The sequence below is a fragment of the Rhinolophus ferrumequinum genome, chromosome 19, assembly GCF_004115265.2.
Source record: "Rhinolophus ferrumequinum isolate MPI-CBG mRhiFer1 chromosome 19, mRhiFer1_v1.p, whole genome shotgun sequence".
Taxonomy (NCBI): Eukaryota; Metazoa; Chordata; class Mammalia; order Chiroptera; family Rhinolophidae; genus Rhinolophus; species Rhinolophus ferrumequinum.
In genome coordinates, this window is record NC_046302.1 from 27139089 (window position 1) to 27151305 (window position 12217).

The following is a 12217-nucleotide window of genomic DNA, read 5'->3' on the forward strand; positions in this document are numbered from 1 at the left end:
TAAACACCTAATATGACTCCTTTGTCTCCAGAGACAGTATTCAAGAAAACATTGAGAGTGGGTAAATAATCAAATTATTTTATTTTTCTTTCAAATAGAAAAGAGTATTTACTTCATCCTCTCATTAGAATCAAAAAAGAAAAAAGAAAAAAAAAGAATAAACAAAAAAGAAAAAGTGGAGTCATAGCAATCAAGATTTGCCTATCTTTTAAAAACTGCATCTATCAAAACATTAAAATGAGCAGGGTTCAAAGCCCTGAGAAATACAGAAGAAGCAGGCTGGCAGAGGCTTGCTGGATGGCAAGGAGCTGGAGATTAATGTTGTGTTAAACCAAACAGGCTAATTTGGGCAGAGCTTCTCCTGAGAGGGTTCTTTTAGGATTCCAGGTAAGTCAATCTTTGCTTCCCGGTTCACCACATCCTCCTCCTGAATTGCCCTTAATTTTTATGGGGTATAATTTAATAAATTGTGATAAGGATCTTCCCCATCTTTTGGCTCACGTTCGCTTGTGGGTTTGTTTGCTCCCTGCGTATTACTCCAGTACCACTCCCTCCTGCTTCTCCACCCACCACTTCCTGCCCTCACTTTTCTTTGCTGGCAGTCTCAGTCCGTCTTTCCCACCCACGTTTCATCTCCCACAGCCTAGATCTGCTCTTCCCTAGGGCCTCATGAACGGCTGGAACCCTTAGCAATCCTAGACGTGACAGGTGCTGTGGTATACATGGCATCGAACCTCCTGTGTTCCTTCTCAGTATTGCACCCACCCTCCATGGCATCTATTTCAAAGGGTTTGGGCATTTTTAAACATATCAACAAAATGTTGCTCTCACCAGCTAGGGAAAATTGCTGCCTTCACTGTGATTCAATGTTTGCATGCATTTACTGGTTGATCTCTTCCTTGCTCTTCTCACCCCTGACATCTGCTCGCCCTTTGTAGACATTTTTAGAAGTATTTTACCCACTTTCTCCAAAGTTTGTGATTTGACTTTCAATGTCTAGTTTTCGATGAGGGAAATAAATAAATAAAAGGCTTGTTCATTATTCTGTCATCATTGCTTTATCATCATGGCATGAAATACTGAATAATGAGGATGCAAACACCCATTTTATGGGCCTATTGCAATCTTCCCTGTATAATTAATATCTATCATTAGATGAAAGTCGTATCATTTGCAATCTGATGCAGCTTTCTTTAGAATTTCTTGATGACTCCACGGTAGTTTATATGCTAGTGCACCTGTTGCTCGTAATCAAGTTTTATTAGATAAATAGGCATCTAGCCCTTTGCATGCTCTCCTTCACTACTCATCTTCTCAAAGGGCCACTGCAGTAGGGAAAAGCAGCCTTTATGACAGCTCTTTTGCATAATAAGGCTGTCCCTTCTTCTGCCTCCTTACCTCCCACCAGGAGGAAATATTGCATCTGTCTCACTATAAGGACATTCAAGTTGGATGGCCTTGTTATAAAGCACAGAAGTTGGAGGCATATCCATCTAACACACATCCGTAAAAGGAACTCGTCTCAGACGAGTCTCAGGGCACTCTGCTTGAGCTTTCTGTTTGATCCTATTCCTGGAACAAGAGCTGTTGCTGACATTAAAAACACAGCTTCATAAAATAGTTTCTTACCTCTTCTCTTAATTTCACAGACAAAGCCAGAGAGAAATTGGGTCACACATTCACAGGGTTTAAGTTTACATGGGAACCTCTGCTTTTTCTTTATTTGAGGCTCCGAGGTAGTTACGGTTGCTGCTAATCCCGTATATCACGAGGACACCACCGCTTGAATCCCGGGGTCCTCTGAGGTACTTGTCATCGTTCACAACGAGGAGGGGAGCCCATAAGCGCACAGAGATGAGTGCAGATACATCACCACTACTGAACTGGCAATGTCATGCCCTCCTGATGGCAGGTCGCTGGCCCTGGCCTCCAGTCTGAAGGATGGCTCATTCCTTCATTTGCCAGAGCTCTCCTCTGACCCAGAACACTGAGGATGAGTAAGCTCATCCCAAAACTCAAAAGGCCTGTCTACTAAAAGCCTTACCACCACCCACACAGTTCATTGCACAATTTCCTTATTTATTCAACTCCACAACTCTCCTTTTTCTCTGAAGCTGTAAGGTTTCACTAGGGCAACAGTTGATAGAAATGAGACAATATGCTAATGACACTTATGCAAATATCAATTAATAATTTGTAGGACATATTCGTGGAGGAGCCAGAAATTCCAGGGGCCGAACCTAGTTTAGCAAATAGGTTCTTTTCCTTCTTTTCTCTCTCTCTTTTTAAAAATTATATTTTGCACCTTGCATACCTAAGGAAATTTCCCCCTCATTTTCATTGGATCAGAGATTCCTTAAAAGTGTTTCTGGGAAAGCAGCCCATTAAGTGTTTAAGAGTGCCGAAGTCAGTCTGCCTGGGTCTTAATCTCTTCTTTTGCACACTTAATAGATTTGTGGACAAGTTCCTTCTGTAAACTGGATTTTTCTCACCTATAATGTGGGAATGATCATAGAACCCACCTCATAAAGGTGTTCTTGTAAGTGATTCCATGTAAAACACTACATATGATGCCACAGAAAGCAGGAGCTTTGGAGACAGACAGATTTGGTGTTAAATCCTGACCTGTCTTCAGCAAACCATATGATGTTAAACAAATATTTAACCTCAGAGCCTCAGTTTTATTTAACCTCTCGGAGCCTCAGTTTTATTTTTGTTTTCCATAAAAAATGAAGATAAATATTCCTACTGGAATAGGTTTTGGTAAGGATTATCTGAGTATCTATAATACATCTGGCATATCATAGGTGCTCAATAAATGCTAGTTTTCTTTTGTCTTAAGTTCTTAGAAACAACATGGTAAAACTGAAAAGCATGAACTTTGGATAGAAATTGATTGGAAACTTGACTCTATAATTTAACAGTAGTGTGGCCTCAACTTGGACAAATGACAGCTAGTTTTGAGCTTCAGTTTCCTTATCTATAAAGTTACCTGATTGCTGTGAAAAATAAATGAAAAACAAAACACATTAGATTTCTATGAAGCTCTTGGTTCATAGTCAATATAAGTTCTCCGCTCCTTCCTTTGGGCTATTAGAACTCAAATATTAAACAAACAAACAAACAGCAATAACAGCAACATTTTGAACTCTGATAATAGAAGAGAGTTAGAATAAAAGGATTAGCACTTTTTATCTCAGATGAAGGCACATCAACCAAACCGTACACCCAGAGATCTTCAGGTGTCCTGTGTCTAGAGAAGATTATTTATAAAATGCCGTGGTGAATATTAAAGGATATGGCTAGGAATTGAACTTCCCATCCTGATGAGCTTTCAAGAAGAATCTAGGGACACTTGCCAATTTGACTCCTACATTTCAACGTTAGAAAACAGCTAGCATTTCTTCTCTTGGGTGTGTGACAGTTTCAGAGAAACCTGACTTACAGGAACCGAATGATATCTTTCTAGGCTTATAAATGGTCAAAGAGAACCAAGCAGCCCCACCCCTCTTGGCATGCCTTGGTACTGAAAAATCTCTACTTTGTATGGAACTTGAGACCTTATCGCGAAACCCTGTATTTGAGGCCCTATTCTTTAAAAAAATGTTACAAGAAATTATAGAGGGAGCTTGCACAGCTGGTGACTGTTAGCAAACAAACGAAACCAAGTAAAGTAGGCCAACATAAATTCTCACTAGAAAACAGAGGGTGTGAGTGGCCTCTGGCCAAAAGAAATTCAATAAATCCAAAGCAAGGGATGAGAGGGACAGAGATTAATTTTGTTAAACTCTTACGGTTTCTCACTTCAACTTGACGAATAAAATTTAAGCAACAAAGACCTTCTACATTATATCCTGGTTCTTACCCAGAGGTTCTGAGTACTTTTTAATGAACATTATATAATGTCTTCCAGAATCACAGACCAAACAACTCATTGATAATTGCTGCCTTACAATGTATTCCCTATGAAAATAATGGAATCTTCAATTGATCCTGTTACAGACAGAAGGGAAAGCTCCAAACTTGATGGGCTTCTCAGAATCAAGACACACAGACTTTGAATGTGAGTTTAGAACTAGACACACCTATACTTGCTCTGTGATCTGTACGTCTGGTGGTATTTTGGGAAGGAAAATGTTGGGAAGTAATAGACATATCTTAATAAAAGTGATTGTTTTCATGATGAAAGTAATCGGCTCATTCTTGAAAATGTAGAATGTGAGGAAATGAACAATCTAAAGTCTCATGATCCAGTCTATCATGCTTTACCTGTTGGTTTACTTTCCTCCAGTATCCTTTTTGGAGGCTGCAGAAGGCTATTCATTTCTTTTTTTCTAGTTATGATAATACTAAGTATACTTTTTAACGTTTTTTTAAAATTAGTTTCAAGTGTACAAAGCAACATAATGATTAGACAGTTACACCCCTCACAAAGTGAAAACTCTCTCCGAGTCTACTACCCTCTGACATTGTATATATCTGTTACAATACCGTTGATTATATTCCCTATGCTGTACTTTACATCCTGTGACTATATATATTTTTAATTGTAGTTGACATACAATATTATTCTACACCAGCTTCAGATGTACAGCACAGTGGTCAGGCATCTACACGTTTTTGAATTCTGTATTTCTTTGTTATATGTAATTTACTGTATTATAAATTCTCCACAGACATAATTGTGATGACTGCTTTTTATTTGGATAAGTCCTTAATTTCCTCTTTCATCCCTCATCTCTTGCTGTGCATTCTTTTCTACCTTTCCATTTCTGTGATCCCTAACATGAATATACTTTACACTTACTACTTCATGGATGTCTTAAGGACCTACATCATAGGGTGGGAACTGGCATAACAATGACACTGAAAAAAATACTTTTTTAAAGAGCAGTTTTAGGTTCACAGTAAAGTTGAGCAGAAAGTACAGAGTTCCTCTGTCCCCATGCACGCACAGCTTCCCCCACTATCATCATCTTGCACCAGAGTGGGACATTTGTTACAATGAATGAACCTGCAGTGACACGCTTTTATCAACCAATGTCCATAGTTTACATTAGTGTTCCCTCACGTTGATGTTCATTCTGTGGATTGGACAAACGTGTAATGGTATGTATCCATCATATAGTATCGCAGAGTTGTTTCACTGCCTTTAAAAAACGACACTGTTTAAAAGAGTTGTTTTTTTCTAACATTTTTTGTTTGTAGCACTCAAAATTGTTTAAAAGTTTGAGAAGAAGAAAGGAACATGTTTGACGTCCATAAGCAAAGAGCTTACATAGGCACAGAATGCCAAGCCCTGCAGAACACAAAGCACCCCAAACCTGACCTGTGAAAGCATTCCCGAGAAAGCAGCATGATCTCCCAGAGTGACGTCAGTGGCAAGCACAGAGAATCAGGGTGCCCATGCAGGAGCCAAGGTAACTCTGGTAACCGGATTTTGAGTAGAAGTCAAGAGTCATTGGGTTCAGGGACTCCAGCGAGTATTTTCCGTGTCGTTGTGGGCAAAGACAGGCAGTGGAAGAGGACAGAGCTCTGAAATGGCATCTAGATGCCAGGATTTTCTTATACTAAGTACTGACTGAAGTGGCTTGCCTAAGTCTCTTAATTAGGGGATTTAATCCCACAGCAGGTGAAAAGGACCACGGCTTTTTCCCATAGAGTTCATTGTCAAATTAAGCACACAATCCTGTGGGCTATTAGGCTTCTGCCAATATAAGAATAAATCGCAATTAATATGAAAGAATGAAAACCAAGTTAAGAAATAATTAAAAACAGTTTAAGGGCGTTTCATGCGGGGTCTCAGCTCCCGCTCCCCACACAAGAACGCAGGACATGGTGAGGCCAAAAAGGAACAGGTAGGGGAGTCACACCACTATATTCTCGCTGGCGGCTGGGTTGGAGACACAGGAGACAGGAACCACACTGTTCGCAACCCTCACTGTGCCGCTTGCAGACTCAGCCACCATCTTCTTGCTAGCCCCCATTTGCTGCCAGCATAGCCACAGCCATTATATTAGTGGCCAATGGCTCACTGGTTACAGCTGACGGCCAACTAGCCACAGCTGATGGCCATTTGATCACAGTTGATGGCCATTTACTAACTGAGCCAGCACCTTTCCACATGAGGCTGAGAGCCTGGAAACTGCACTCCTGGCTCTGTCCCCACAGGGCATCAGGAAGTTATGTGATGTACTTAAGTAGCCCTTTTTTCATTGTCTTGTTTCAAATAATACATATATTTTTATTATTGTTAATGTGCACAGGTGTTTTACTCTGTGGAGACTGTTGTTCTAGTGAGACTATAATATTATGGAAGGAAGTATACTGGAAACAGAACTTGGTGCTTAACACTGAGAAATTAATTATCTACCCTGATGTGAAAAACTCCTGACCTAGATCCCCTAAGAGGCACCACCACCTCTGGGGGGCCCTTGATGACGGTGCAAGTCCCAGACTCAGAGGAAGCCTTGAGCTTCTGGGGGGCACTTCTTGCAAATGCAAATTCTTCCAATGAAAATGATCATCACAGTTGCAATGCTGCCAAAGATCGAATATTTACGGAGCATCTCCTTTATGACAGCAGGGACGGCCGGGGCTCTGTGTGTAGCTCATCCTCCCAGCAGCACTCTACTGCGCGTAGTATCATAATCACCATTTTGTAGAGGAGGAAACTGAGTGTGGGGACAGAGCCCCAGAGAGCAGTTTCCAGGCTCTCGGCCTCACGTGGAGGGGTGCTGGCTCGGGTAGTAGATGGCCGTCAGCTGTAACCAGTTAGCCAATTGGCCACTGATATAACTGCCGTGGCTGGGCTGGGGAGTGGGAGTCGTTGGTTGGCAGGCAGAAAAGCAGACAGCAGGTTGTCCGTCGTGTGGCTCCAGCCTCCAGTGAGACTATAGTGGTATGACTCCCCTACCTATGGCTCCGTGGGTGCTCCTTTGTGGCCTAGCCATATCCTGCGTTCTTATGTGGGGAGCGGGAGCAGAGACCCGGCATGTCACCCCACACGACACAGGGCTCAGCGAGCAGGGTCTCCCGCATGACTCCCCACACGATGCTGAGGCAAAGCAAGATTAAGTGACTTGGCCAAGGTTGGAGAGCTAAGCCTGCTCGACCTATGCGTTGAAATCAGAATTGCCTGATGCCAGAGAATGTGCTCTTTCCAGTACTAAGTCTGAGTTTTACATTACAAAGAGTGCTGTGATGGGTCATGACTTTTTACGGAGTGATCTAGAATTTAGACCCACACCTAATGTATTCATTTGGGGAGCGTTAAAGAATAAGTATTTTGATCTACCAGGTCAACATATTTGCAAGGAAGTTAAAATTCTGAGATTCCAATTTAGAGACCATGCTCCACCTGGTGGCAATTTACCTAAACTGCAAGTACCTCTTCCCCTGGTGTTGGTGACTTCTCTGGTTTCTCTGTTTTAACTGGATTCTTTTTCTCGAAGGTGTTTTGTGGGTTTTTCTTCTTTTGCCTGCTCGGTAAAATATCAGGGTTTCTTTGGGTTCTTGGCCCTCTTATTCTACACACTTTCTTTGGAGGTGGTTGAATCTTTTCTTGAGATTCAAACACTATCTAGATGCTGATGACCCATAAGTCTTAATCTCCAGTTCCGCAGCCAGAGCCACATTTGGATAGTTTGGGCCTTGCCCTTCCAAGGGAGGTCCTTCATTGCAGTCCGTGAAATTGGCGCCCCCTGGTGGTGGGTAGTACATGCAGCAGCATGCAAGTAGCCTTTCTTTAGGAATCTCAAACATAACAGGACGCAAATTGGACTGAACTATTTATTTTCCTGGATTCTCATATCAAGGGGTGATACACCCTTCACTCTTTTGTCATTGTTGGCTCTTCTCTTCCTGACCACCACTCCATCTTCTCAATGACCAATCCTACTACCTAATATCGTTTGTGATGGTTTGCTCATCGCCACTTCAGCTTTTTCACCTTAGCTCAGGCCTTCAGTATTGCTGACCTGTATTACCGCTGCAGCCTTTTGACTGGTCTTCCTGACTCCAGTTTTGACCATCGTTAATCTAATCTCCACACTGCTGCCAGAATGAACTTTTTAGGATACGTATTTGATCCTGTCATTTTTCTGTTGAAAGCCCTACAATAGTTTCTCACTACCTTAGGGTTAAATTTAAATTCCATAAAATGACTTACAAAGTCCTCCAAGACTGGACCTTGATTTCCACCCCAGTGCCCTTCTCCCCCTTTACTCTGTGTTTTGGAAGTAGTTCTCCAAGTGAAATACAACCACTTTCAACCTCAGAACCTTTGCTCACCCACTCTTCTCAGTATATTCTTCTTCCTCCTATTTGACAGGCTATCTTTAATTGGTCTTTTGGGGCTCAGGTGAGCCATCATCTCCTTTAGGAAGCTCTCTTTAACTCCCCAAAGTTGGGTTAGGTGCTCTGCTGTGCTTCCAGAAGATACTACTGTCCCCTCTACAAAGCCTTTATTTTATTGTTTTGTAATTTAGCTGCTCATTTCACCACCTCTCACACTAGATTTATCTTCTTTAATGTCAGGGACTTATTTTGTTCACAATTGTACTCATAGCCTTTCGCATCCATCTGGGTACACAGTAGGTGGTCAATAAATGTTTTTTGAAGTGACCAAATAAATGAAAAGAAGAAAAGAAAGCCTCATGAGTAATCCTTTTGCAATTTCAAATCTTAAACTAATGGCAAATGCCAGCAGTTATATCAGAAAGCACAAGGTATGTAGGCTGGGATCTTCTTCCAGGAATGTAGCAGGGTCCCATGCAGGGTGGACTAGACTACTCGATGGCTAATGGCCTAGAAAACATAGGTTGGCTTTAAGGGTGGGAAAGTTCTCTACACTGAAACATCTCTTACCACGTGAAAATCTGAAATTCTTATGTAGAAGATTCAATCTTTTAGCTTAAAGATTAACTTTCAATTCAACTGGAACAGCCTTTATCCCATGGCCACACATTGAAAACAATCAATTACACTCTAATGTGAATTAGTCTCAAATATTCTTGCAGGAGGCAGTTATAACAAACAGGGAGTGAGCATGAATTTAGGGCACTTGACAGGGGGAAAAGGGATCTTTTTAAAGTGAGAAGAAATGTGCAAAACTAAGAGGCCAAAGCAATAGAGATAAAGCTTGAATATTTCATAATTTTGTGTGGATTGGCTTTGTGCATGCACATTGAAAATCCATCAGCTCTACTGAATGTCCTTGGCTCCTAGACAAATCAATTCTCCTGATACCCAAAGAGAACAAATAGAATGAGTTAGCAACAGTGTTTAAGATGCTATGCTCCTTAGTGTAAAAAATAGTGCAGAGAATAAATTGAATGTTCTCGAAAATTATCACTGTTAAAATGACATGTTAAAAAAGCAAATTTAAAATTTATCATTAAAATTAATTTTAAAGATACAGAAACATAGTGAAATTAAAAGGCCAAAGATTTTTTTTGTCAAAGGCTGAATTCAGATTATTGTTTATAATAAGTTACATAGAAATTACTTTCAAAGTCATCTTTATTAAAAACATTATTTAAGTCAGCTGTGTACATAAACAATGGAGTTTCAGATATTGTAGCTTGATAGCTTCTACGTTCCTAAAAGAATTCCCAAAACTCAAGACACCATTTCGTAGTATTGGCAAAGCCATGAAAAGCTTTATTCTTTATATATAGGACTTCAGCCTATTCTAGACCCCATGAAAGATGACTTGCTTAGGGTAAAAGTAATGATTTTTTAATATCACCTTTCTATTAGTTCTAGTCTAATGCACAGGAAGGCATAATTCACTTCTGTAACAATAAGAGAGAGAGAGAAATATGTGTATGAGTGGATGTCATCAGTAAATGCCTTTGGCTAAATAAGGCACAATTGATTTAAGGACATACATCTGAGTGGGCCTTTGAGTGGCCCAAGGATGGAGAAGAATGCATAACTGTCAATGTTCACTGTAGATGGTCTCTCTCTTTCTCTCTCCCTCTCCCGCTCTTCTTCTTTTTCTCCTCTGATACATTAAAATACCTGTGGTAATTGAAGAGGGATGAAGTTACACTGGGTATTAAAAGAAGTATAGGTGGAGGGGCAATTAGCTAAATTAATTAAATGACATAAAAGAAGCCAAAGGAAAACTTGATCAGAGGGAACGGGCAAGAAGGAGAAAACAGTTGAGACAATGATAAGAATGAAAACTTGGATATTTTTTTCTTTTTTTGAGGAACTTGAAATAAAAAAAGAAGCCAAATGACCTTTCTTCCTAGTTGCCATGTGCTTAAAGCATTGGAAGATTTGGAGTTTGGTGGAGGCAGAGGTTAGCAAAATGTCATTAATCAACATTAAATGATTCATACAACAAAACCTGTAAGCAACTCTGGCTGGAAACGTAACCTACTGTCAAGCAGACCTATTTCTGAAGTATAACGTACAATGTGGAAAAGTGGACTATTAAAAAAGCAGGTGAAAATATGAACCATTACATGTTTATGAGATGTAGTTTTCTTAAAAATACCAACAAAAACAACACGAAACTATAGCAGCTAAAGTGTCCTAGTTGTAACAGCCAATCTTATTATGTTAATTTTAACATATCTTCTCAAAGAGAAATCAAAATGGTGTTGAGTGATTTAAAATAAATGTTGACAATAAAACAATGTTTAGAAGTTACAAGCCGACATCAGTGGGGAGAAGGAAAAAAGGCGCCACAGACTTGAGTCATGTGGTATATCATTACCCAAAGAAATGTACACATCTATTAAAAAATATATACTTGAAAAGCATTAAATTTTGTGAAAAGCATCAACCCCTCAGGTCGGGAGTTGAAGAGTGAGTCATTTCTAAAAGCAGAGAAGTGCTTTGTGACTTAGCGTTTTAGCTCTTGGTGAAGGGCTTTACTCAAAATAGCTTCGTAGATTTGGCAAAATTGGCACAATGAAGCTGCAGGATTCTGGAGAAAACTGGGCATAGTTCATGCTTAAGCTTTTAGTCAATAAGTGTTATGAAAGGCAAGAATTTAATGATAATGACCTCTCAAATTAAAATGACGTCAAAGGCCATTAATAACCCAAGTAGAGAGATGACTATTTTGCAGAGATGGAGCCTGGAGGCTAGCCTGGCTCAGGATTGCTCCAGTGTTTGGAGAAAGAACATAAAACAGCAGGTGATATGAAGCTCACCCGTGCTCTGCTTTAACTCCCTGACTGCCAGTGCCCTCCTGTTCTGCTTGCCACATTTTCAAGACTGCTTGGGACACTTACCAGTCTTCACCTGTCACACAAGATTAGCCTCATAAAAGCAATGTCTTGATCATAATCAAGTCACTAAAATCACTATTCTCCCAGGTACCCAGACTCAAAATTCCTGAATCTTCTTTTATACCTTCCTCCATCTCATCTCTCATGTCATTGTGCCTTCAGGTTTTTTTCAGAAACGTCTGAGCCTTGTCTCTTTTTTTTTCTAAGTCTAAAGTCATGTCAGTCTGAGACCTAATTATCTCACGCCTGGAACTCTAAAATAGCTTCCTAGAGGAACTCTGCTATGACAATAAAAGTATGCCGATACATTTCAACTGTTTTCATTACCCTTGGTGATAAGTCTGTAAATGCTAACAATTTTCTGTGCAGTAAATTATCTATAAAGTTATTAGTTGTATTAAATTAATCACAAATGTATAAAAGTATTATAAAAATTGATAATTATTAAATATAAAATGTCAAGTCTTGACAATGCATCTGCTATTGAGGTGGGTGAAGCTGGGTTTTTCCTAATTAGTTTATGAATCTACAGGTGAATATTATTTATCACTAGAAGATGACAGAGTTCAATTTCAAGTTTCTCTCCCTCCAGTCCTCTCCCCTCTCCTACCCCCTCCTCTCCTCTCCTCTCCCTCTCTTCCTCTCCCCTCGTTCCTTTCTTTCTTTTTATCTTTATTAAATTTATTGGAGAGATATTGGTTAGTCAAATTATATAAGTTTCAAGTGTACATTTCTATAATACATCATCTATATATTGCATTGTGTGTTCTCCACCCAGAGTCAGTTCTTCTGTCACCATATATTTGCCCCCCTTTATCCTCTTCTACTACTTCCCCCTTACCCCCTGGGAACGACTAAACTGTTGTTGGTATCTATGAGTTTTTGTTTCTTTGTTTGTTGCTTTCATATGAGTGAAGTCATATGGTTTTCGACTTTTTATGACTTATTTTGCTTAACATGGTAAT